General features: G+C 38.7%; 2 pseudogenes; one reads left to right on the forward strand and one right to left on the reverse strand.

The window, feature by feature from the left end:
* Nucleotides 1-207: 207 nt before the first annotated feature.
* Nucleotides 208-19,202, forward strand: LOC149187270 (uncharacterized; annotated as a pseudogene).
* Nucleotides 19,203-20,405: 1,203 nt separating this feature from the next.
* LOC149187271 (uncharacterized) overlaps nt 20,406-26,530 on the reverse strand; it is a 51,514-nt pseudogene continuing 45,389 nt past the window's right edge.

The raw sequence follows: 26,530 nt of genomic DNA on the forward strand, positions 1-26,530 counted from the left end.
AAATAAATTAATAATTTTTTTACTATATTTGTGCACAATTGATACAATTCTGAAAAATTGTTTAAAGAGCTCTCTGAAGATGAACGAGACAATTTCAGATTTGATGTGAAGATGAATGAGATAGTTTCAGATTTGATGTTAAGATTATCCAGTGGAAAAATTACATTAGAAATATTCATATTCCCTGACTTGGTGAATATATCTTAAATGGGTGAATATGTATTAGTGGATCACAATGGTTGCAATGGCCATGAAGACATCAATTTTCACTTCACTGGGTTCACTATTTCTGGGAGAGTGATGGGGGTTGTTGGAGCAAAAAGTTGTCCAGATATAAATGGAGGTCGTGCCAATGTGAACGTTGAACTCATTTCCACCAGCAATGATATCATTAATGATGTGTTTACGTCACAGGGAGGAAATTACACGTTTACAAATATTACTCCAAGGAAATATAGGTTGGTTGCTTCCCATCATGAATACATAAACTTCATCAATCCTTGAGTAGTATACAAATATCAGGTCATATCAAATCCCACTACATTTTTTTCAAAAAGGAAAGGCCATGATATTTTTCTCTCTTTGCCTTTGTTTGATACACAAAATAAGTTTGGAGATTCCTTAAGGATGAGTGTCTAGAGGACACAGTAGCCCTCCATGAAATCAAATGTGAAGAAGTGGAAAGAGCGGGCTCTGTGAGCCAATTGTTAAACATAGGAAGAAGATACAAGGTCATACCTAATGTCGATCCTAGCTAGGATGGCGCTACACATGAGGTACAATGATTGAGGTTTATAGAGTATACTTTCTATAATATTCTCTTTCAAAGACGTGATTCTCATGTTCTCTTAACAACTTTCCAAAGAGGCTCTCCAAAGATGGAGTTGGGCTTTGGAAATCTGGTAGTATATGACATATTTTATGTACCAAGATATGATATGGATGGCTTATTTGTTTCTTAGGGTAACCCTATTTTAGGTGTTCATGTATACCTTTATTCAGATGATCTCCATAAGGTGAAGTGCTCTCAAAGAAGCTACTTGGCCAAATCAAGTGCTTTCTCATGCAATATCTGATGCATATGAGAAATTTGCTTTTAATTTTATTCCATGTGGAAAATAAACATTGTTGCCATTCTACAAGGGCGAGAATACAATATTTGATTTTTCGCTTCCATATATAGAGGTTCTTATTGAGCATATTCATGTCAATATATCTCAGCCATTTCAGGTCACAGGTTTCTCAGTTGGAGGACTTGTGGTGACTTTGGAAGGAGTCTGTTTTGAAAGTGTTAAGATATTAGTTGATGGACAAGAAAGATCTACAACAAATGTCTAGGGATATTACAAACTTGATCATGCAACATCAAAATCCTACACAATCAAGACAAAAGGATCACTTCGGGTTTAGCAGTTTGGAGAATTTCATGGTTGTGCCAAACATGGCTTCAATCCCAAAGATAGAAGCAACACATTATAATATTTGTGGTTCCCTAAATTTAGTGACTAATGGATATTACGGCAAGCGTTAAGTTGGCTTGACACATGGGCCAGATAATGTTAAGCCTCAACTAAAGAGGATTGATGATATGGGAAACCACGGGGGATTCACTGACAAAGCAATACCATATCACGTGCGTTCATATTGGGGCATAAAAAATGAGGAAAAAATGAAATAATATACTGATCATATAATAGGAGGGTAAAAGTTTTTTATATGTTGTATAACAATATGTGTATTATAATGTATTTTTTATACAATACATTGGCCATGCAGAGGCCAAAAACAAGTGGGATGGAGAAACAGAGGTTCAAGAGTATTGTGGGAGTTTCGAGAGTGGGAGGGAGAAAGAAAAAAATATGGTAATATTAGGTCCATAGTAGTATAATATTCAAATCTATGGCCCTAGTATTGACATGCAATTCATGGTAATGTTAAATTCTTAAATTTTTAACATTACCATGAAATGACTCAGGATGTTTGAGAGTGGTTCTAACCTCATTAGATTTCATATGGAGAAAGTAGAATTTTAGATCTCACTTAAAATCCAGCAGACTTATTAATTTTTCAGGATTTCAGGATTGGGGGGATTGCAATGTTTCCATTGGATTTTGTCATGTACTATGGTATGGAACTTGTATTTAATCAAGAGAACCAAGCCCTCTATGTGCCTTGATTACAGTGACATTGGTTGTCAAACTCCTCTATCATGACCCTACTAAAAATGTACTTGTCACTCAAACGAAATATTGACTTGACATGCTACGTTTTTTCTATCTTATGTTAATGCTTAAAGGGTGATATTAAAGACAAAGATCCCAAGATAGGAAATGAATTTGATGATATGTAGGGATTTTTTGTTGTTATCGGGAAAACTAGTGTCTATTCAGAACTGCTAGTCCCACTAAGACTGTTGGGTCCTATAATAGTAGTGATTACCCCATTACTATTGTAGTTGTATCCCTTATTAATATTGTTGTGCCCCTATTATCCCCATATTGTTATTATTGTGCCCCATAGAATCCCTCTATTGTTATTTTTGTGGCTTTATATTATTATTGTTAGGTCGGCTGGGTTATATTGTGACTCCTTAGACTCCTATATATAGAAAGGAGGTTTTGTCATTTGTATCATCCAAGAATTGTTCATTTATGTAATGTAAAGGAGGTTGACCCCTCGAAGAGGCTGAATTCTAAGGCGTTGTTCTATCTTTTCTATCTTTTCTTGAGCTGGTTTCATAACATTTGGTATCAGAGCTTTGGATTCTAGGGTTTCGCTGCTCCAAATAGGTCATCGTGGCATTTTCGCTATAACTTTTTTTATGCGATGTTTCAGAAGCTAAAAAAAAACCCATTTGAGAATAGCTTGCGCTGAATCTCGGGTCCGAATTTCAGAGATTTTTGCACTATATTTGTGGAGATATGATCTGAGAAAGTTGGTCTTTTTGCAGACTTTTGAATTACATTCCAAACGGGTGACCTGGGGAAAATCGTCATAACTTTCTCTCTGAGCATTGGATTAGAATTTCATCAGAAGGTACAGAAAGAGGACGGACTGTAGTTTCTTGTATATATTTTTTAGAGCCAAAGGTCGAAACAGTGACTCGTGGCACATCGTACAAGTTCGCTCTACTGAACTAGTCTATAATCAGGTCATCTTGGGAGATTGTGCATAACTCTTTCTTGGAGAATCCAATTTGGATCAGACTACTGGCATTGGAAAGAAGACATAGAGGGCTACTTCAGGGCACAATTTCAAAATTGGATGATCCAAAATTGCAAAGATACATCAGATTCAATATCAAGCTTCTACAAAGTAAAAAAAAGGTGTGTAGTTTTTTTTAAATTTTTGCATAAGCTTGGTTTGAAAAATTAGTTTGAATCGGTAATTGATGCCCCGAGGAAAGAAAATGAAAACACCTAGTAAGCAACCTGAAATATCTAGCATGACTCATGAAGAAGAGGAATAAATGCAACATGATATATCAAAATTACGAGACCAAGTGCAACAAGTGTCACTTGCACAAAAAGCAACAGAATCTAAGATGGATGGTTTAAGGAATGTAGAAGCTAAGATGGATGGTTTAAAGAAAGGTGTAGAAACTAAGATGGATTGTTTAAAGAAAGGCGTAGAAGCTAAGATGGATGGCATGGAAGCTAAGATGAATGGCATGGACGGTAAAATTGATGGCATGGATGATAAGATGGAAGAATTGAAGATAAATATGAATAAGTTGCTACAAGAAATGGTCACTAATGGTGAAAGGGTAGTAAAGGAAACTCATGATGAGAACAAAAGAAATGTTCATCATGATTCCATAGACTCTAATGTTGGATCGAAGACCCACAATATTCCAAAAATCGATATGAGGAAGTTTGAGGGCAAGGATCCCACAACATGGATATTACAGATGGAGCAATTTTTCGATCTCAATAATGTGCAAAACACACAAAAGGTATGTATTGCAACTTTATATTTGGAACCAAATCAGTTTGTATGGTATCAATGGATTTGCTCTCGTAAACAAATTATCACTTGGGCAATTTTTACGGAAGAATTGACAGCACATTATGAGGATACAAAAAGCAAAACTTTTTTTAGCCAATTGATAAGTCTCAAACAAAAGGGTTCAATAATGGAGCACATTGAGGAGTTCCAAAAATTGAACATAAGGGTAAAAATATTCCAGAGGAGCATAGGATTGATGTGTTCATAGGGACTTTAAAGGATAATGTCCAACATGATGTTCACCTTTGGGAACTTGATTCATTAGAGAATGTGTTCAGGTTAGCAAGAAAAATGGAAAGCAAAATTATGGCAACTAGGAAGCATACCACTCACAACTATAAAGATGTAATTGTTGTTGCCCCTAGTCTTCCACAACCTATAAAGTTGACACCACAACAATTGGAAGAAAAAAGAGCAAAAGGGCTTTGTTACAGTTGTGACAGAAAATACACTAAAGGTCATAAGTGTGCTGAGAAGAAATTATTCTACATAGATTGTGAAGAGGAAGAAGAAAAGGAGCAAGAAAGGTCAAAAGAAGAGGATATACTCCAGGAACAAAGCCTAGATAAAGAAGAAATGAATCTGACCATATCTTGTAATGCATTGGCGGGAATTACCACTCCTCAAACCATCAAGATAGAAGGACAAATCAAGAAGAAAAAGGTAATAGTGTTGATTGATTCAGGAAGTACCCACAATTTTATTCATTGTAAGGTAGCAAAAGAATTGAATTGCTTCTTATATCTAGCACCAGAGTGTCAAGTGATGATTGCAAATGGAGGAACAATAAATTGCTTTGGAAAGTGCCATAATATCAAGCTATCCATGGGAGAATATGTATTGACTAGCCCAATGCTTTCCATTCCAATGGGAGGTGCTAATGTTGTACTAGGAGTCCAATGGCTACAATCCTTGGGTACAATAGCTTTTAATTTTCAAGAAATTTTCATGAAATTTTCTATGGAAGGAAAGGAAGTTGAATTAAGGGGTATTGCAGGGAAACTGGGAAAGATAATCAGCTCTAACGGTATGACAAAGCTTCTAAAAAAGGAACAAAGAGGTGTAATTGCACAATTATGTTCGCTAGATGTTTCCACATTGGAATCATCTATTTCTCCAGATCTCCAAAAAGTCTTGAACAATCATTCCAAGGTATTTGAGACTCCAAAGGTCTCCCACCTATTCGTGATCATGATCATGCTATTCATCTGATTCCAGGAAGTGTTCCTCCAAACATCAGGCCGTACAGATATCCCTATGCCCAAAAGAGTGAAATTGAACGTATGGTTGCAGAAATGCTAGAGGCTGGTATAATTCAACCAAGTCAAAGTTCTTTCTCGGCTCCAGTAGTATTGGTGCACAAGAAGGATGGATCATGGCGCATGTGTCCGGATTATAGGGAGCTCAACAAGCTCACTATTAAAGATAAGTTTCCCATTCCTGTCATTGATGAATTACTGGATGAATTGCATGGATCAATTTACTTCACCAAGTTGGATCTTCATTCAGGATATCATCAAATCAGAATGAAGACTGAAGACATTCCAAAAATAGCATTTAGAACTCATGAGGGTCATTATGAATTTTTGGTCATGCCTTTTGGCCTTACCAATGCACCTTCAACATTTCAAGGTTTGATGAATTCATTTTCAAACCATTCCTTAGAAAATTTGTGTTAGTATTTTTTGATGATATACTAATCTACAGCAAGTCTTGGAAGGATCATGTTGAACATGTTGACAGGGTGCTACAACTATTGGAGGAGAAACAATTATATGCAAAAAGATCCAAATGTTTCTTTGGAGTACAAGAGGTGGAATATATGGGTCATATTGTATCTCATGAAGGAGTTAAGGTAGACCCTAGCAAAATTAAAGCCATTAAGGAATGGAAAATTCCCACATCCATAAAGCATCTGCGAGGATTTCTCGGGTTGACAGGGTATTATTGCAAGTTTGTTAAGAATTATGGGAGAATAGCAACACCTCTAACAACATTATTGAAGAAAGATGCATTTTCATGGACTCCAGAAGCAACAAAGGCCTTCGAACATCTTAAAGAGGCAATGTGCCAAGCACCAGTCTTAGCTACACCAGACTTCACAAAAACCTTTATTGTGGAATGTGATGCTTCAGGAAATGGAATTGGTGTTGTTTTAATGCAAGATGAAAGACCCATTGCTTTTGAAAGTCGTCCAATCAAGGGAAAGTTTTTACACAAAGCTATTTATGAGAAGGAAATGTTGGCAATACTCCATGCACTTAAGAAATGGCGACCCTACCTAATGGGAAGACACTTCAAGGTAAAAACGGATCATGATAGCCTTAAATACTTTTTAGAACAAAGATTATCCTCTGAAGAGCAACAAAAGTGGGTCACAAAGATGTTGGGTTATGACTTTGAAATCATCTACAAAAAAGGGAAGAAAAATGTGGTGGCAGATGCACTCTCAAGAAAGGATGAGGATGTGGAAGCATTGTTGTGCGCCATTTCTATTATCCAACCAGATTGGATAAATGAAGCAAGGGAGGAATGGAAGAATGACGAAGAAGTGTGGGCACTTATTCAAAAGTTACAAAAAGATTCCAGTATGTCTGATACATTTAGCTGGCAAAATGATTCGTTATGGTACAAAGATCGCTTATACCTCTGTAAGAATTCCCAACTAAAACAAAAGATTCTTATGGAATTGCACACTTCTCCCTTAGGAGGGCACTCAGGATTTTTAAAAACTTACCACAGGGTTAAGAAGGAATTTTTTTGGGATGGCCTTAAATCAGATATTCAAAAGTTTGTGGCGGAATGTTTGGTTTGCCAACAAAATAAAGTTGAAACAATTAAGACACCGGGTCTATTACAACCTTTATCCATTCCAAGCCAACGTTGGGAGGAGGTTTCAATGGATTTTATCACAGGTTTACCCAAGTCTGAGGGAAAGAGTGTCATCATGGTGGTAGTTGACAAACTTACCAAGTATGCACACTTTTGTGCATTATCACATCCATTTAAATCCAGTACAGTTTCTACTGCATTTATGGAAACAATTCAAAAGCTACATGGAAACCCAAAGATTATTGTAAGTGACAGAGATCCCATTTTCACTGGAAATTTTTGGACAGAATTATTTTCTTGTCTTGGTACTCAGTTAGCTCATAGCTCATCTTATCATCCTCAATCTGATGGGAAAACTGAGATAGTAAACAAATGTTTGGAAGGATATCTTCGTTGCTTTGTATCTGATAAACAGACACAATGGGTCAAATGGTTGCCTCTAGCTGAATGGTGGTATAACACTTCCTTCCATACAGCAAAAAAAATGACCCCATTTATGGCACTTTATGGATATCAGCCACCATCCATCACATCATATTTAAGAGAAAATTCTAAGGTTCAAGCAGTGGAACATCACATCGAACATCAACAACAAGTCCTCCAACTCTTAAAGGATAACCTCGTGTTGGCACAGAATAGAATGAAACAACAAGCAGATCAACATCACAGTGAAAGAAGTTTTGATGTAGGTGATTGGGTATTCCTACGGCTACAACCATATAAGCAAATGTCCCTCAAGCAAGCTAAGAAGGATAATAAATTATCACCAAAGTATTATGGTCCGTACAAGGTGTTGCAAAAGATTGGTACTATGGCATACAAATTGGAGCTTCCTGCAGCTTCTTGATTCCCAGTTTTCCATGTTTCATGTTTAAAGAAGGTTATAGGCGACAAGCTCCCAGTTCAAACAATATTTCCAGAACTTGATGAGGAAGGAAAAATTATATTGGAACCAGAAGCAGTCACAGAAACAAGAACTCGACAGCTACGAAATCGATCAATTTCGGAGTATCTTATCAAGTGGAAGAACTTATCCGCTGAAGATTCCACATGGGAGGAAGAAAATTTTATACAGAAGTATCCAGAACTACTCAAGCGTTGAGGACAACACTTTTTTGAAGGAGAGGGGCATGTTGGGTCCCTATAATACTAGTGATTACCCCATTACTATTGTAGTTGTATCCCTTATTAATATTGTTGTGCCCCTATTGTCCCCATATTGTTATTACTGTGCCCCATAGAATCCCTCTATTGTTATTTTTGTGGCTTTATATTATTATTGTTAGGTCGGCTGGGTTATATTGTGACTCCTTAGACTCCTATATATAGAAAGGAGGTTTTGTCATTTGTATCATCCAAGAATTGTTCATTTATGTAATGTAAAGGAGGTTGCCCCCTCAAAGAGGCTGAATTCTAAGGCGTTGATCTATCTTTTATATCTTTTCTTGAGCTGGTTTCATAACAAAGATGGGTAGCTATCTTAGAAATAAACAAACTAAAGTCACTTGTGTTTTCCTTTTCGAGAGATAGATGAGAAAGAAGCAGAGAGTACCAACCTCAGTCTTTCGCTTGGCTCCTTACTTGTTTCCTTTCCCCTTTGATAGAATCTCGCCACTCCCTCCTTACTTGTCCCGCTTCAGAGAGAACCTGTAGAGTCAAAGCAGCATAATACCATCAAAGCATAGAGATCTATCACTATAAACAACATAGGATCAGATATATATTCACCATACAAATGCATATAACAACACAATATTCAGAGATATACAAGAATATGGAGGAAAACTCAAATAGCTTTATTGATATAAGTAGTAGAAGAGAGAATTACAACCACTTGGTCTGACCCAGTGCCATCCCCCCATCATGAAAGCCCTCTTCACCTCATACAAAGCAAGATCACCCCACAATATCTTCAAAGAGAAACCAATAGCACTTCCTTGCAAATTACAAAATTCCAGCCTCCAGCCTTTGGATCTCTTGGATGAGGGATCCATATATAGATGTTTACAGGAGAGTGAGTCAACTTCTGGGATTTTGATTAGTGTCATTGCACTGATAGTTCTTGGTTCCACATGGAGATTTCAGATCTCTTACTCATCCCTGGGTGAACTCAGAAGGGCAAGTGTCAAATGGGCAGTTTCTAGAAGATTCTCTGGGTTTCCACCTAGCAAACTGCTTCTGTCATTTGTCTACTCTCGCTCATCGCACCCTATAGAAGGGCTTTCCAATATGCATCGCACTTTTTTCATGTGGTAGGTGAGATGCATCGCACCTTTAGCACTGGGCAGTCTGTATGGTCCTGCTTTGACCAGTTCTGAGTAGTTTTTCATGGAGAACTTCTGGGAGATGATGTAATCAGCTGACCTTGCTCCTTTACGGTATGAAACAACACTTTTAGGGACTTAGAAGCCTTGGTTTTATGGACATGTATTATTGGGGTTGCAGTGCCCAAATATGTCTATAACAGTTGTAGCATGATTTCTTTGGATGTTATAGGCCATCGAGAGCCTATTTGTTGATGTACTTTTTGTTAAGAGATGGGTTGCATTAGATTTTATTTTGGTTATGTGCACAATTACATGCTATATAAATGAGAACTTGTAATTATGGACCTGTGGTTGATGAAGATTATAACTACTAGATGAATGATGTTATATGGTTTGATCCATGTTTTTATGTTTTTAATCATAAATTCATCATTCTACAAGCTTTTTTTGACATATATGTATCAAAAAATATAAAAAATATATATATTATATAAAATTCACTCCCAAAATCTCTCCCAACCTGGGAGCTTTTGAAAATGTCACTCCTCTCTCATGCTTCCACTCCCACTTCCCGCTTCTACTCTCGCTTCCTGCTTCTGCTCCCGCTCCCAAACAACCTTTCTCTAGAATAAGCATGCATCACATTACTAATACCTCTATGATATATGTCTAATGTGTGTGTTAAGATTTTTTACCTGTTTCTACGCTAGTGATCCTCCAAATGATGGGGCAACAGAGAAGATAACAAATATGGTACCTTCATCCTTTCCTTACATTAGTGACGAATAGGTTGAATGAAAATGAAGGAGACAGTGATACATACTATTGCTTGGTGGAGGGAACATGCATGCCATATGAGATAGTAAAATAGACTATTGTTTGGAAGAGAGTGCATGCATGCTAAGGGCATGCATGTCACACCTTCAATTAATTCTAGTTTAGATGTTGTTTCAAATTTAGGAATTTCAGTTTTGGATAGATTTTTTCTATTATAATGTTAAAATTAGTGTGTTCTATGCTAGAGCAATTTATTTAAATTTTCACAGTTAGCAATCACATTAGCATTACGATAAACTGCAGATAGAACATAAATATAATATGCAGAAGACAAGCCAAGACAAGAGGACACAAGATATGGCGCAAGCCAGGGACAAACCCCACAATGTGTGGGGAAACCCTTTGATCAAATCTTCTTTTATCTTCAAAGTTCAACAGAGAAAGAGAGAGAGAGAGAGAGTACAATTACAACAGAAGTCAACACTTTGACTTGTCTAGATCTAAGCATAGATCATCTTCTATAACAATGAGATCAGTTGAAGACATTCTGCTTCAACTGATTCTCCAAGGTGATGACTTCACCTATCGTAGTGCTGCATCTATGTCCTTGCTGCACCACTACATATGACACCATGTTGCACCAATCATCATGTTGCCTATGTCCATGATCTTATCATGCTGCCCATGTCACCGAGATCCATATACCAGATCTCTAATCCTCTTTTCCGTTGCTGCTGAGATCCTCCTTATTTCAGCACTAAGACAGTCATTACATTATGTCAATGAGTTCTTCATTGAAGTCATCATTATGTGGACTGTAGCAATATACCTTTGTCATCACTGTATATTTGTTGAGACAGTGATTCTCATTACTACTTTATTATGTAACCTTTATGCTGTTGAGACTACATCATTCCTTTATCATTTGTACCAAACAATATGATAAATCCTGTCGAGTGGATCTACTCCAATACTCACATGAAAGTATGTGAGATAACTCCTTCAGATCATAGGTATGCTGAGACTCTTCTTCACTATGATGACATTATTCATTGCTCCTAGCATCGAGGTTGTGACTGCACCGAAACCCTAGGTGCAGTCAAACCTTACTGCGGCTCCTTTCTATGAGATTGTGGCTTGCAACGTATTCCATATCTGTGTATGACCTGAATTTGTTGCGTATGACAGTGTATACAAGTATATATAAGAGTAGCATATATATGTTTCCACGATGTCAGATCCACTGCGTGCCTTTTGTGTAATCATGCTGCCAGATCCACTGCGTGCCTGTGAATGTCTTCTGGACAACGTTTATCATGACTGCGTATATTAGTTTCCATGTATAGCCATGCTAATAGATTCACTGCGTGCCTTGTGTAACCACATTGCCTGATCTACTGCGTGCCTAGGTATATCTTCTGGACAGTGTATATATGTTTCCACGTATCCGTATAAGTGGTGTGTGTAACCGTCACCATTACATGTGTATATATATGTTTCCAGGAGCAGCTTATATATCTCTGCATGAACAACGTATGAAAAGCGTGTAAACTAGTCTTTATATATGCGTTGAATATCCTCTATGATTTGCGCAGAGGTATCATCAATAACCAGCATGTCTTGAACAGCGTATAGGGTTGACCATGAACAGCGTATGAAAAGCGTGTAAACCAGTCTTTATATATGCGTTGAATATCCTCTATGATTTGCGCAGAGGTATCATCAATAACCAGCATGTCTTGAACAACGTATAGGGTTGACCATGAACAACGTATGAAAAGCGTGTAAACCAGTCTTTATATATGCGTTGAGATGCCTTAATGACTGCGGCTGGGTCTCATAATTGTGTATAAGGTCTTCCATTCCAGCGTATGAGATTTGTTGCATAGATCGACCTGCGGCTAGGGAATCACCATGAGGCCAGCGTATTACTCTTGGTGTCTCACTCCTTCTCCAAAAACCCAAGACGTGGAGAGGAGGAGATCACTCAAGAATGTGTGTTTAAATGACATAAAATCCTCATCTATTTATACTAAAAATGTAGAGGTTGAATAGACACGTCGGTTGGGCTTCTAGAGCCTACATATGTGCTGGTCGGCTTGATAATAATTACATAAACAAAATAAATTCATATCTCTATAAATACTTATCGGAATCGGATGATCTTTGGATCAATCCTACACCTCTCGACGAGAGGGATCCAATAAAAATATCAGCTGCCAGAAATAAGCCAACCCACATGGAGTTTGGCCCTAGTTGCCAATTCAACACTCCCTCTCAACTAGGGAGAATCCATCCGGTGATCCATATGTCCAACTGTACTATCTTGGCCACTAGTGCCTTGCACTGCTCTGCCTAGCTTTGCTCAGCTCTGCTGGCTCTGCTCTACTCTGCTCAGCTCTGCTGGCTTTGCTCTGCTCTGCTCAGCTCAGCTCTGCTAGCTCTGCTCTGCTAGCTCTACTCTGCTAGCTCTGCTAAGCTCAGCTCTGCTAGCTCTGCTCTGCTCAACTCAGCTCTGCTAGCTCTGCTCTGCTCATCTCCGCTGAACTATGAAGAAGAAGAATTGATCGAGAATGTCTCATACCATTCTCCACTGACCCGAAGTCAGACTCAGAGTGCGTACCACTAGTCCCAGACCAGTCTCAACCGACCCAAAGTCAGCGTCATAGTAGGTACCACTCCTGGTCCCAGACCAGTATCGTAGTCTCAGAGAGTGTACCACTGGTCCCAGACCAGTCTCAGCGGACCCGAAGTCAGCGTCATAGTATGTACCACTCTCACTGGTCCTAGACCAGTACTGCACTGACACGAAGTCAGTCTCGGAGTATGTACCACTGGTCCCAGACCAGTCTCAGCCGACCCGAAGTCAGCGTCATAGTATGTACAACTCCTACCACTGGTCCCAGACCAGTATCATTGATCCCAGATCAATGGAGGACATCCTAGCGTAGGGAGTACGGTAGATACAATGATGCGTCCATCGATACTACTATGGTCCCTAACTTCATTTCCCTGCTCATTGATCAGATGAGAGGTACTTCCCATGAGTCCGAGGCTGCATGGGTAGGATGCCTCGACAGGAGAACTTAATCAATCCTGTCCTCACAGGAGAACACATCAATCCTGCTATAATTGCCATGGAGAACACATCAATCCAGGCTGCCATGGAGAACACATCAATCCAGGCCTCACAGGAGAACACATCAATCCTGCTACAATCGCCATGGAGAACACATTAATCCAGGCCTCACAGGAGAACACATCAATCCTGCTACAATCGCCATGGAGAACACATCAATCCAGGCCTCACAGGAGAACACATCCATCCTGCTACAGAAGAGAGCGAATCATCTTGTCCCACAAGAGAGCGAATCATCTTGTTCCAGTGCGTACCACCAGGGGAGGGTGAGTCACCCTGTGGTCGTATGTTGCTCCAATAGAACTGCAAGCCCCCCAAAGCTCCCAGACCTCAATGTATGCAACATGCAGGACCCTTTTACAAAGGTCTCTCGATGACTCCAAGTCATTCGGGAAAATCACAAATTTGATCTTTCCTCAGGGCTCTGTCCTGTACATCATCTCAGTGCGATGGAGCCTCCTTGATCATCGACTTACCATATCCCAGATAAGGCAGTATTTGATGTCTATCTGCTGGAGAAATTGTCAAATACGAGATTCCTCAATAATCGAATCCCATCTCTGGTTGTCACAGAGAATCACAGTGGTATTCATCATGTGTAAAAACAGCTCACTGAAGAGCTTCAGCAACCAGACTGCCTCACAGAAAGCCATACTATCAGCAATGTATTCTGCCTTGGTGGTGCTCAGAGTCACCGACTTCTGCTTCCTGCTCATCTAGGATATCGAGGCAGATTCCAAAGAGAAACAACACTGAGAAGTGCTCTAGTGATCCTCCATACTGCCTGCCCACTCATCATTCGAATAATCATGTGGTTTCATATTTCCGGCAGTGTATATCAATCCATGAGAGATTGTGTCCCTGAAGATATCTCAGAAGATTCTTGGTACCAATCCAGTGAGGCTCAACCAAATATGAGCTCACCATGCTAACTGCAACACAGATGTCCGGACGGAGGTTCTCCAAGAACATCAACGCGAATGAGTTTATGAAACTCAGAGGCATTTCCCAAATCTGGTCCGACATCATTACCATATAACTTCTGAAAGTTAAGATCCTCGAGGTAGTCACAAGCTTGCAGCTTATCTTCTCACATTCAGAATCCAACTCCCTCTGTCTCCTATAAATGAGAGGGTCTGCACTTGTCAGACATAGGTGCCGGTAGGAGAGGTTTACAATCTTCGAGTAATGGTTTGGATCGGTTTCACTCCTAGTGAATCTCAACTACATTAGACAACTATCAATCCTCTCATACTATGCCCGAGGTGTTTTTCTTCAAGCCATAGAGGGCTTTCTTCCACCTGTATACATGAGATTCCTTGATCATGATTCTCAAACTCCTCGGGTTGTTCCAAACCTATGAACCTGCTGCATGAGGGGAATGGTCCCCTTATAATATTTTCCTTCGGTACATTTCAGACATGTACCTTCATGCTTCTTTTTGAATTCAGGCATCCTAGTCACCATCTGTCTCATAGACCTCCGGTGCTGAGTCAATGGACATGGTCCCCAGTGGACTTCCTGCAACTTGATACAACCCTGAACTCAAAAACATCTTTAAAAGATCTATTTTCAAACATGTACCTTTCCATCGATAAGTGCCACCCTGCAACCTTTGACTTCCATTTCCGAGATGGACATCAGGTTCGATCAGGTACATAAAATATATTTTAGGGTTCCTTGCTTTCGTGGAAGAGTCAACCATTTCCTTCATGACCTGCATTACCAGTCATTCTTTTGATCATTGAAGATGTCCCAGGAATGATTGTTATCTTCATCAAGAGATGTGTCTCTGCGATTCGGACACTCCTTCGCATAACGGCTGAACTTATTTCAACAAGGCATCTGCCTTTCCTTCCACCCTTAGATCCGAACTTCCCAATGAAGTGATCTTAAGATGGACCAACAAAATATTCTGCTGCGCCATTCTGATAACATTCTTTGCTTTGAATTCACCCTCGGTGAAGTATGAGGAACCCATTGATCCTTCTTTCTTGTCCCAACTGTCTTCGGTGATTGCTATTTCACTCTTGCTTGGGCATTGTCTTCACCTAAGCTCTGATACCATGTTAAAATTAGTATGTTCTATGCTAGAGCAATTTATTTAAATTTTCACAGTTAGCAATCACATCAGCATTACGATAAACTGCAGATAGAACATAAATATAATATGCAGAAGACAAGCCAAGACAAGAGGACACAAGATATGGCGCAAGCCAGGGACAAACCCCACAATGTGTGGGGAAACCCTTTGATCAAATCTTCTTTTATCTTCAAAGTTCAGCAGAGAAAGAGAGAGAGAGAGAGAGAGTACAATTACAACACAAGTCAACACTTTGACTTGTCTAGATCTAAGCATAGATCATCTTCTATAACAATGAGATCAGTTGAAGACATTCTGCTTCAACTGATTCTCCAAGGTGACGACTTCACCTATCGTAGTGCTGCATCTATGTCCTTGCTGCACCACTACATATGACACCATGCTGCACCAATCATCATGTTGCCTATGTCCATGATCTTATCATGCTGCCCATGTCACCGAGATCCATATACCAGATCTCTAATCCTCTTTTCCGTTGCTGCTAAGATCCTCCTTATTTCAGCACTAAGACAGTCATTACATTATGTCAATGAGTTCTTCATTGAAGTCATCATTATGTGGACTGTAGCAATATACCTTTGTCATCACTATATATTTGTTGAGACAGTGATTCTCATTACTGCTTTATTATGTAACCTTTATGTTGCTGAGACTACATCATTCCTTTATCATTTGTACCAAACAATATGATAAATCCTGTCGAGTGGATCTACTCCAATACTCACACGAAAGTATGTGAGATAACTCCTTCAGATCATAGGTATGCTGAGACTCTTCTTCACTGTGATGACGTTATTCATTGCTCTTGGCATCGAGGTTGTGACTGCACCGAAACCCTAGGTGCAGTCAAACCTTACTGCAGCTCCTTTCTATGAGATTGTGGCTTGCAACGTATTCCATATCTGTGTATGACCTGAATTTGTTGCGTATGACAGTGTATACAAGTATATATAAGAGCAGCATATATATGTTTCCACGATGTCAGATCCACTGCGTGCCTTTTGTGTAATCATGCTGCCAGATCCACTGCGTGCCTGTGAATGTCTTCTGGACAACGTTTATCATGACTGCGTATATTAGTTTCCATGTATAGCCACGCTACCAGATTCACTGCGTGCCTTGTGTAACCACATTGCCAGATCTACTGCGTGCCTGGGTATATCTTCTGGACAGCGTATATATGTTTCCATGTATCCGTATAAGTGGTGTGTGTAACCGTCACCATTACATGTGTATATATATGTTTCCAGGAGCATCTTATATATCTCTGCATGAACAACGTATGAAAAGCGTGTAAACTAGTCTTTATATATGCGTTGAATATCCTCTATGATTTGCGTAGAGGTATCATCAATAACCAACATGTCTTGAACAACGTATAGGGTTGACCATGAACAGCATATGAAAAGCGTGTAAACCAGTCTTTATATATGCGTTGAATATCCTCTATGATTTGCGTAGAGGTATCATCAATAACCAGCATGTCTTGAACAACGTATAGGGTTGACCATGAACAACGTATGAAAAGCGTGTAAACCAGTCTTTATATATGCATTTATATGCCTTAATGACTGCGGCTGGGTCTCATAATTGCGTATAAGGTCTTCCATTCCAGCGTATGATATTTGTTGCATAGATCGACCTGTGGCTAGGGCATCACCATGAGGCCAGCGTATTACTCTTGGTGTCTCACTCCTTCTACAAAAACCCAAGACATGGAGAGGAGGAGATCACTCAAGAATGTGTGTTTAAATGACATAAAATCCTCATCTATTTATACTAAAAATGTAGAGGTTGAATAGACACGTCGGTTGGGCTTCTAGAGCCTACATATGTGCTGGTCGGCTTGATAATAATTACATAAACAAAATAAATTCATATCTCCATAAATACTTATCGGAATTGGATGATCTTTGGATCAATCCTACACCTCTCGACGAGAGGGATCCAATAAAAATATCAGCTGCCAGAAATAAGCCAACCCACATGGAGTTTGGCCCTAGTTGCCAATTTAACATATAAGAGCTTTTCTTTTGTTATTTTTAGCATGCGTGATATATTATTACTAAGAGGCTACATATCCTTAGTAAATTAGAATACTTATGCATGATAAATTCCCATCTTAGGTAGAGGACATAGATCTCAAGGAAGGGATGCATTATTGCATGCTCCAATTCATCTTTTGATGGAGACACACTTACTTGGCACTCTTACCATGCAACTATGGTGCACTAGGTGATCATGTTAGGGCTATGATTTGACAAAGTCCAACTAGATAGGATTTTTCATGTGTCCATATTCATTGTACTTTATCTCCTCTTCCTATTCTATAAGCAAGATGAAAGGTGTGCCATTGTGTTGGTTATCGAGGTTTTATTTTGAACTATTGTAGTGTATCTTTTTTAGTATTCAATAGAAGATAGATGTAATTGAGAGTTCAAATATATGTATTTTCCATTCAAATTTTCCACAATATGTATTTGTAAATAAACCAACTTATATCTGCCTCTTTTTTATTGAAACTTTCAAGTTTTCAGCTACCTTGTATTTAGGTTATTCTTTCTAGGTGTAGAATCTGCTTACCATTGTTAATGAAAATAAAGGGATATAAATATAAAGGGGCGTAAAAAATGTTAATGAAAAAATGAATACCTACAATATCTAGTGAAAGTAGGGGCTTTTTAAATTGGGAAGGTGTATTGGGTTAGTATTGTTAGGGGGTTAAATAAAGTGATTTTTAGAGGTATTTTCCAATATGTAGTCAAATTAAGGGTATTATTTAGTATACCACAAATGCACATGCTATGTTAGAGGTTCATTGAGTGAAGCCCCTGTGTGGGAAAATTCTTCTTCGAGGTTCAACCATGTTAATATCGAATATCCCCACTGACCACAACAGCAGAACGTGATTCTGGTATTCAATTTTCACCATCACATATTGATGTGACAGTAACTAGACCAATGTTTGGAATTGAATTTATAAAGGCCCTTGTTGATATTCATGGATCGGTGGTATGTAAGGAAGGATATGAGTCCTCAGTTTCTATATCACTTACTTCTCTAGCTGTTGAACTATAGGTTAAGAGAAACCTAACTCTTTAAGTTTAATAAATGAGAGCAGTGACTTCATATTTGAGAAAGTCCTGCCTCATGCATTGCGTCTTGAGGTAAAACATGGACCTTCATCTTATTTGTTAGATTGGGATGATGACTGGTGTTGGGAGAGAAAGGTTATTGATGTCAATGTTGGTGTTTCTGATCATTCAGAGATAGTGTTTATCCAAAAAGGCTATTGGTTGTGTATTATGTCTACTCATCCTGTGGCTTCTTACATCGTACAGCCAAACAAAGAACCAATGAATTTGTTGATTGAGAAAGGATGGTAGCAAATCTTCTTAGAAGCTTCTCATGTGCACATGCTTCATTTCTTGAACTCGTGCATTTTCTTTGGAATGTCTTCATTAGAATTCAATGTATTGAACCATAAGCCTATATATTTGACTGGTGAAAAATATCTACTAAGTGGTGAAATACATGTTGATTCAAGTTCTTATCCCAAAGAAAATGAGTTGTCTCGAAGCATTATTGTAGACATATGGCAAAAGGAGGGTGCATTTATAGATATGATCAATAATTTCAAACTTGTTTCAAGTGCTAATGGACCAAGCAACATTTTTGTATATCAGTACACTCACTGGGCCAATCTTGAAGATGAAATGGTCTTTGTTCTGAGAGATAAAAGGAATGCTAGTGAGAAAAATAGTTTTGAAAAGGTCTTGTTTTATCCAAGAAGTCGGCACGTTGCTGTTAAAACTGATGGGTGCCAACCTGCTATTCCTTCTTTTGTGGGGTGCCTAGGAAAGTACATTTAGGGTTAGTGCTGCCAGAAATCCCAAGTGTTGACATTAAAATAATTTCTCAAAATGACAGTAGCAATGGTCTTCTGAAAAAGGGTGACTTGGTTCTTCAAACTTCGATAGGATTAGATGGTCTGTTTTTGGGTGGTCCTTTGTATGATGATACTGAGTACTATGTTGAAGCTTCCAAGGGATATCATTTAAAAGCACTTGCATAGGACCCCTTTTGAAGCTTAGCTGTATGCTCATCCAATTTGATTGGACACCCCACTCGACTAGCCAAACCATAAAGAATATTTGATCGTCAGTATTCGACCTTCTGTGCACTCCCTACGTTTGTGGTCCTCAGTAGAGGAATCACTAAATTTGCATCAAACAACCACTAGATATGGACAAAACCTCTTCAATCGCATTGCTTCAAACTACAACCATGTAAGTTTGTATTTTACTGTTACTTTCAATGCTTTACAATGAAACAAGTGTAAATGCAGGTTGTATGTGGATAAAATATAAACCACTGTAAACATAGGTTGTCTTGTATGTGTATGCAGGGGCATACATGATAAAATATTTGAGAGTGAATGGGATACGGTTTCAAGAGCTTTCATGCTCTATCTTGAGACTCGATATGCAACATGGAAGAAATTTGACCGTACTGGAAATGGACTCATATCCCGATAATGCATACAATTTCTTTGTGGACATATTGATTGAGATGATGGAGAGCTTTAAATCATTAAAGGATCTGGTCATATGTGTTGTGCCTTTGCTTAAATAAATATGTGTCTTCTCATTTTTTTGTTCGAGAGGCTTCCTAATATCCAATGTTTGTTAATGGGTGACAACCTTATCTTGGTAAAAACAAAATTTATTCTTTTCTTTTACACGTGCAACGAACAACATGTTTCAATGTTTAAAAATGTTTGCATTTGCTACTTTTTTTTTTGTAAGCTTGGTAGTACTTTCTCTATTAATATTATCCAACCATAATCATATTTTTCCAATAGTATCAGGTGGCCTCAACCTACCCGTAGGAAACCAGGTTGGCCACCTGTCAACGTTAAAAGATGTCCAAAATTTAAATAAGTCTTTTTCTACCATCCATGCAACATTTTCTATTCTATCTATAATAAACATCAACTTAGGAAAGTAAAGGCTATTCGTCATAAAAACAAAATTTTGTCTAGCACCCTATTTTACTCATCATCCGAGGACTCCACCGGGGCTGGGGCTTTAGCGCTGGACCCCGGCATCTCGCTTCTCCTCATGTCCTGTAAACTTTGCTCTATCCTGCTCAGAGCTAAGTTGTTTTGGTAGACTTGAATTTGGATTGCTGTTATCTCCCTGTGGAGATCCTTCTTGCTGGGCTCCTTCGTTTTGGCTTCCTCCTGTACCTCCTGTTCCTTGTTGAGTGTCATAGCTCAGGCCACTATGTTCTTCATAACCCAGTATTGCTGGATTGTTTGTCGGAATAGAGTATGGCGGCCGTGGGTGTTCCCCGGATCTTGCACCATGGCTTCCCACTCTTCTGTCTCAATGTCCTGGTTGGTGATGTTGTCATTGAGTTCCCTCTCCCATCCAGCTATTTGTGCTCTTACCTCTAGTGTGTTGCCAGCCATGTATGCACTGATAAGAGTCTGCATATGCTCCTTTCCAGTCTTCCTGCCTCGCTTGCATTGGCCTCTGCTGGAGGTTGCATCCCCTCCGGTGGTTTGTTTCCCTGCCTTTCCAGTTCCTCTACTACCTCATTTAGCCACCTCTTTTCCTTCTCTAGCCATACTTTCTTTGTCCTAGCTATGATTTTCTTTGCCTGATTCTTTCTCCTCTGTAGGATTGCTCGCTATAGCGCAATGCATGATCTGGGCCTCTAGAGAAACTGCACTTGGATTATTATTAAACCTAAAACAATAACATAAGAAATATCAGCAGTTTGTATGTATACACCCCAAACTATCATATTTTTATATGCTCCGGGTTTGCCACTCACCCAAGTCTTGGAAACTTGGGTTTTCCCCCCTTCTCCCTCAATCCCCTCTTGACGGCTCTTGGGTTAACATTCTTCGGCCTCTCAAATATTCTCCTCTTTGATTCATCCCTCCCTGGCAACCCACAACCTGCTGGTCCACCTTTATAGTCCTACAGGAGTCCCTACATTGGGTTTCCTTATCCCTGTTCTGAGTTTCAAAAGGGTTCCCCTTCCCAGCCTCTCTCCTCTCTGGTATCCCCACTCGAATTGTGCCCCTGGATAGCCCCTGGGTCTTACTCTGGAAGTTCCGGTTTGGTTTCGCATCAAGCCAGGCTATCCATAGCCTTGCTTCATTGGCCCCTGGAAAACCCTCCACTCTGTCTCGGCTACCTGATTTATCCCTTCCGTGCCTCAGGTACCACCTGGCCAGGGCTGTTATCTTTTTGCGCTCTCCCTTAACGGGATCCCCATTGTCTCCCCGACCTCCCTCATTCCCTCTCTGCTCATCTTCCCAAGGCGACCCTTTAACTTTACCATATCTCTCCACTTCATTATCATTCTAGACCAGGTTAGAGTTCCAGGAACCCCTAGTCTCGACTCGTTCCAAGTCCTGGCTTTCCCAAGCCCCCTTCCCCAATACCTTTGAATTAAACATTACTACAATTCTATTATTTAGGGCATTGAGGGTGACATACCAGCGATTTTTGTTGACCCATCTACATCCACCGGCCTACGTCTGCCTCCTGCATCCACCACCTTTCTTTTCTCGTTCCCTCACCTTCGTTCTCTGCATGCAACTATCCCCTTTCTCAATTGCCTTTGCATCTTTTTGTTTTATCCTGCTGTCCCTGCTTTCTTTCGTCCCACCTCCCACATGTCCTCCTAATCCTCCCACCACCCATTCTTTCATTCCTTATCCTCGGAATGATGAACCTCTAACGCTTCCATCTCTGTCCTTCATTAACTCCCTTGTGCCTTTGTCTGCTCCTACTGTGGGTACCTATCTATACTCATACCACTTGCCAGCTCTGTTCTGCCCGCCCTCTTGCTTGCCCCCAAACCTTCCTCTCTCCCTACCGTTCTCAGCCACACATGTCCTCGTTCTGTACCTTCCTCCTCCTTGCCCTGTCCTTCTTGCTGCCCTTCCCGCTATCGCAATCTCCCACATCCTAATGTCCCCTCTGTCCTTAGGCCCAAGTGGGTGGTTTCTGACACCTCCACCTCCCATCCCCTCTGGCCCACCTCGACTTCACTATCGCACCTCGATCGGGGGTTTTCCTCTTTCTCCTTGTCTTTTTCTAGGATCTCCCCTAGTTTCCTCATCCCCTCCATTTGTAATAACTCTTCTCCTCTTATATCCAGGTTTCTACCTACCTGGCCGCATCCCTAGTTAGTGAGATTGTCCGCTGCCACATTGCCCATCATGCGGACATGTGTTGGGATGATGTACCTGATTTGTCGAATTAGCTTGTTGATCTCTTGGACAAGCCTTGCTGGCCTCCAGCTTTGGCTGATTTTTTCCCAGTGAGTCCCTTGCTGGAGATTTTTCACCATGTCTATTTCCATTTTCGAATCTCCTTCCACATTTTCATTTGCTACTTAGTTGTCACGTATAGCATAAAAAAAAATATACAAAGCATATATTTATGTAGCTTAGGTTGACTATTATGTTTTGGTTCATTATTATGTCCTATTTGCAGATTCAGTATATCCAATAGATATGAAACAAAACTAAGTAACGACTTTGTTTCATATCTATTCCTTAATGAAAATCTACACTACCTAGATTAAAAAAGTTAACCTGCTATAAGATGTGAAAAGACCATAAAATTCTTCCAAGGTTTTTTTCCATGATGTTCATAATGAATATTTATGTCTTTTACCTCATAAATGAGTGCATAGTTGGATTATTCTAGTTTTGAAATGCAATGCAGGAACCTTCAAAATATCCCATACCTTGATGTCTCAGATCCCCACTCTCTCATCTCCGTATATACAAGTTTATGTAGACATAACTGAATTTCATGATAGGGAAATCAGTGTATTAGGTTGCTTCCTTCAGAGCACCCCTGCTCTAGAGATGATAGAACTTCGTTTAATTGATGACTTGAATTATGACGATCCACGATAAGTAAAGTTTTTGGAGGAAGTGATGTATTTTAATAGAGTTTCAAAGCAAGAAAAGATATTGGTATGAGAATATTCTTTTTAAAGACACACTTCAAAATCTTTAAATCGTTGAATAGTAAAAAGGCTTTCGGGCTTCATTTTCTTTTATTTTTTTCTTTACGAAAGGGTATGACCAATTCAGGTTTTATGTGGCTACTGTGGATACAAGGATGTGGACACTAGTGGAATGGCTTGCTTAGTCTTGGGCAACATCGAGTATGGAAGCAGATGGTAGTCTTATGGAGTGGGTATGCGAAATTTTTCCCCATTTTCATTTTGTTTATCATTCATTGTTTGCGCTAGTTCTAATAGACAATTTTAATTATTTATCTTTTTGTCATTTATATCATTAACATTCCATGTTTCCCAGGCAGGGTAACATCTTCAGTTGGTTTAGATGAGAAGCCTTTAGGATTAGGATGTTCCCAATGAGTTTTTAACATTTGTCCAATATGTCTTGTCAATTTTGGATTGTCATTGTGGGTTATTGCTTTAATTGTTATCTAGTTTGACATCTGATTGACAACGAAATTCCATGATTTTATAAATTATTTGTATGTTAATTTTTAAAAGTATTTAAGAAATTTGTCTTCAGTAGCCACACTTTAAACAATGGATTTCACACTACTAGGTTTAAGGTTTGGGTTATGTATTTGGTTAAAATTTCCCAAGATTTATATCATATCTCAAGTGTCAGGTTTGGGTTATTTATTTGGTCAAAATTTCCCAAGATTTATATTATATCTCAGTGTTTTGAAATTCATGCATTCATGCCATTCAAATGTAACACATCACAACAAGGATGAACCCTTTAAGCTCACCAACTCTATTACTATGCTTCATGAATCATAATTAAAATGGACTTTGAATTTGGTTCTTTTCTTGACCAAACAATATTAAGAAAAATCCTCTAATTCAAACTCAACCCGAAGTCATACTCAAAATTTTGACATGTGAATAACATTGGCTCGGCAGCAAGTTTGATACCCAAGTCCTTGCAAGTTAGACAAGACTGTCCATTTAAAAAGAAAATTGATCATATCCATAAATTGTAAGCCCTTGGACTCCTTCATTAAAGAAAAGATCATTCTATGATCTTGATAACTGGTTTATCGAAAGGTGGATGGGGCAAAATATGAGTTAAGGAGTAGAGAGAGAAATTTTCCTTGACATTGCCTAGAATATTTTGAACTTTTGGGGGCACATCACGTGACACTACTGTCACGACACCAACACTTTTTGGTAAAGTTCCACTCCAAGAGGCATGTACTCATTCACGTTCCTCAACCCGTGATTGTAAAGATGATTCTTCCTGAGCATTTTTCCTAGATGATGATAATGATATATAGCCCTTATCATCATAAAGTATGGATTTTCTTTCTTCACCCATGCTCCACCTTCCCCCTCCCAATTGTATATAAGCATTAGTTTCTCTTGCATGCTTCCCTCTGATTGCAAAGTTATACCCATACCTGAAATCCTCATCTTGATCTTGGTTCTTATGCTTCTCTTCTTCTAAGCTAAACCATTTTTCCTACACTATCTTTCAAGCTCTACGAGAGGAATACTAAACAATTCTTGAGTTGTTGCTCCCTCTCCAATCACCATAACAACATCTTGATTTGGACCAGATCCATCTTTTATATCCATAAGATTGGATTCAGAACTATCAAGGTCCTTCAATGGTGGGGCATCTCCACATATTGAATGAAAGGGAGGGACACCTGAATTTCCAAACCGAAGAAAGGTAGCTCTCCATCCATTCACATAAGCATATGAAAGGAGAAACCAGTCTGACCAAACCTGGAGAACTTTCATCACTCTCTCCTGCAAGGATGCCATAATATAAATGTAAAAAAATTCACAAAAGATCCACACAATCATTACACTAATTATGATATTTTTTTTTACGAGTAAAAATTACCAGCTACCTTTCTAATTGATGACCAATAAGGGGCTTGATCTTAATACATGATCTATTTTCATCATTACTATCCTCAACATGTTCTATTATTTAGAGTGAGATTTTGTGAATTGGCAGGCATGTTTTTCCACATTTCTGTTTTTATATCCCACACAATTGGAATCCTGCTACATTTGGCCTCCTCTACTTCCCTAGGCTACATGTGTTAAAGAGGGTACAAAACAATAATGATATGTTCCTTTGCCATAAGTTCTTCTCACTTTTTGGATGAATTCCATGGAAATTTTATTCATGCCAATTATGTGGCAGGAAATAATGTTCCATTATTCCTTTTTATCATCTCTTGTTTATCAGATAGCATGCTTCTATTATACTAGTTCATTACGACTATGTCATGTAAAGATCAAGTTGAGTGGGTTTTACATTTGATTTCCACTGTAGTCAACAACTGAATATATAAGTTTTATGTTAGGTTGAATGATGGGACAACACACTTTGATTTCCATTAGTGCTCTCTTTTTCATATACTATAACAAGTGCAAAAATAAAAACTCACTTTTCTTTTTACCTAGATAATAAAATGATGACAACTTTGTATTTTGTAGTGACAAGGATAACTATGTATTGGACCTAGACCTTCAGCCCTTCAATTCATCCTTTCCTTACCCAACACGGCCATCTCCTATTGGTAACAGAGTTCAATTTTTGAACCAACATTTGTCTTCAATACTATTTCAGTATAAAGAAAGAACACAACCATTGTTGGACTTACTTCGAGCACACAAATACCAAAGCCATGTCGTTTTTCTTTCCTTGGTTAATATATTGAATCATTGTGTTTGATAGTTAATTCATTATTATTCTATGCCAATAAATCTCTATCAAATAGCAGAGAAGGATGACTTGGTTGTTTTAGAGATATATAATATGAAATAATTAAAAATTCACAGGGTTATTTCGATTCTCATCTTTCTATTTCACTTCTTTAGAGAAAACTATATTTTCAAATACCAACTCAACTCAAACCAAAATAAAATAGAGAATCCTAGTTACGAATATGTTTCTCACTCCATACCTTATACTGACATTATTTTTTTGAATTATACTTGAAGTTCACCCATAATAACCTGGATTTATATATTTCTTTTAGCACCAGATTGAATTAATGGTAAAAATACGAATGTCATATTAAATATGACCTAAAGATGATTCAAAGAATATCACCTTTAGTTTGAGCACGTGGCAGAGTAATTTCTGAGGTGTGAAGTTTTATTAGAGGCATTGTTTGTTCATTTGTTTTGGTTAGAAAATGGTTTTCTCTTGCTTTTATGTGACTTTGAATTTATCATATCTAGCATGTTGATAAATGGGAAAGAACAATGTGTGACATTTATCTTGCAGAAATTGATGTTGAATGAAAGGATAAAGAGTTTAATCAAGCTACAATCCTCTTTGGTAAAGGTAGAGGGACATCTTAAAAATTTATC

This window comes from Pinus tabuliformis, chromosome 3_1 (assembly GCF_031772625.1).
Source record: "Pinus tabuliformis cultivar Carrire ecotype Pingquan chromosome 3_1, CPIR1, whole genome shotgun sequence".
Classification (NCBI taxonomy): Eukaryota; Viridiplantae; Streptophyta; class Pinopsida; order Pinales; family Pinaceae; genus Pinus; species Pinus tabuliformis.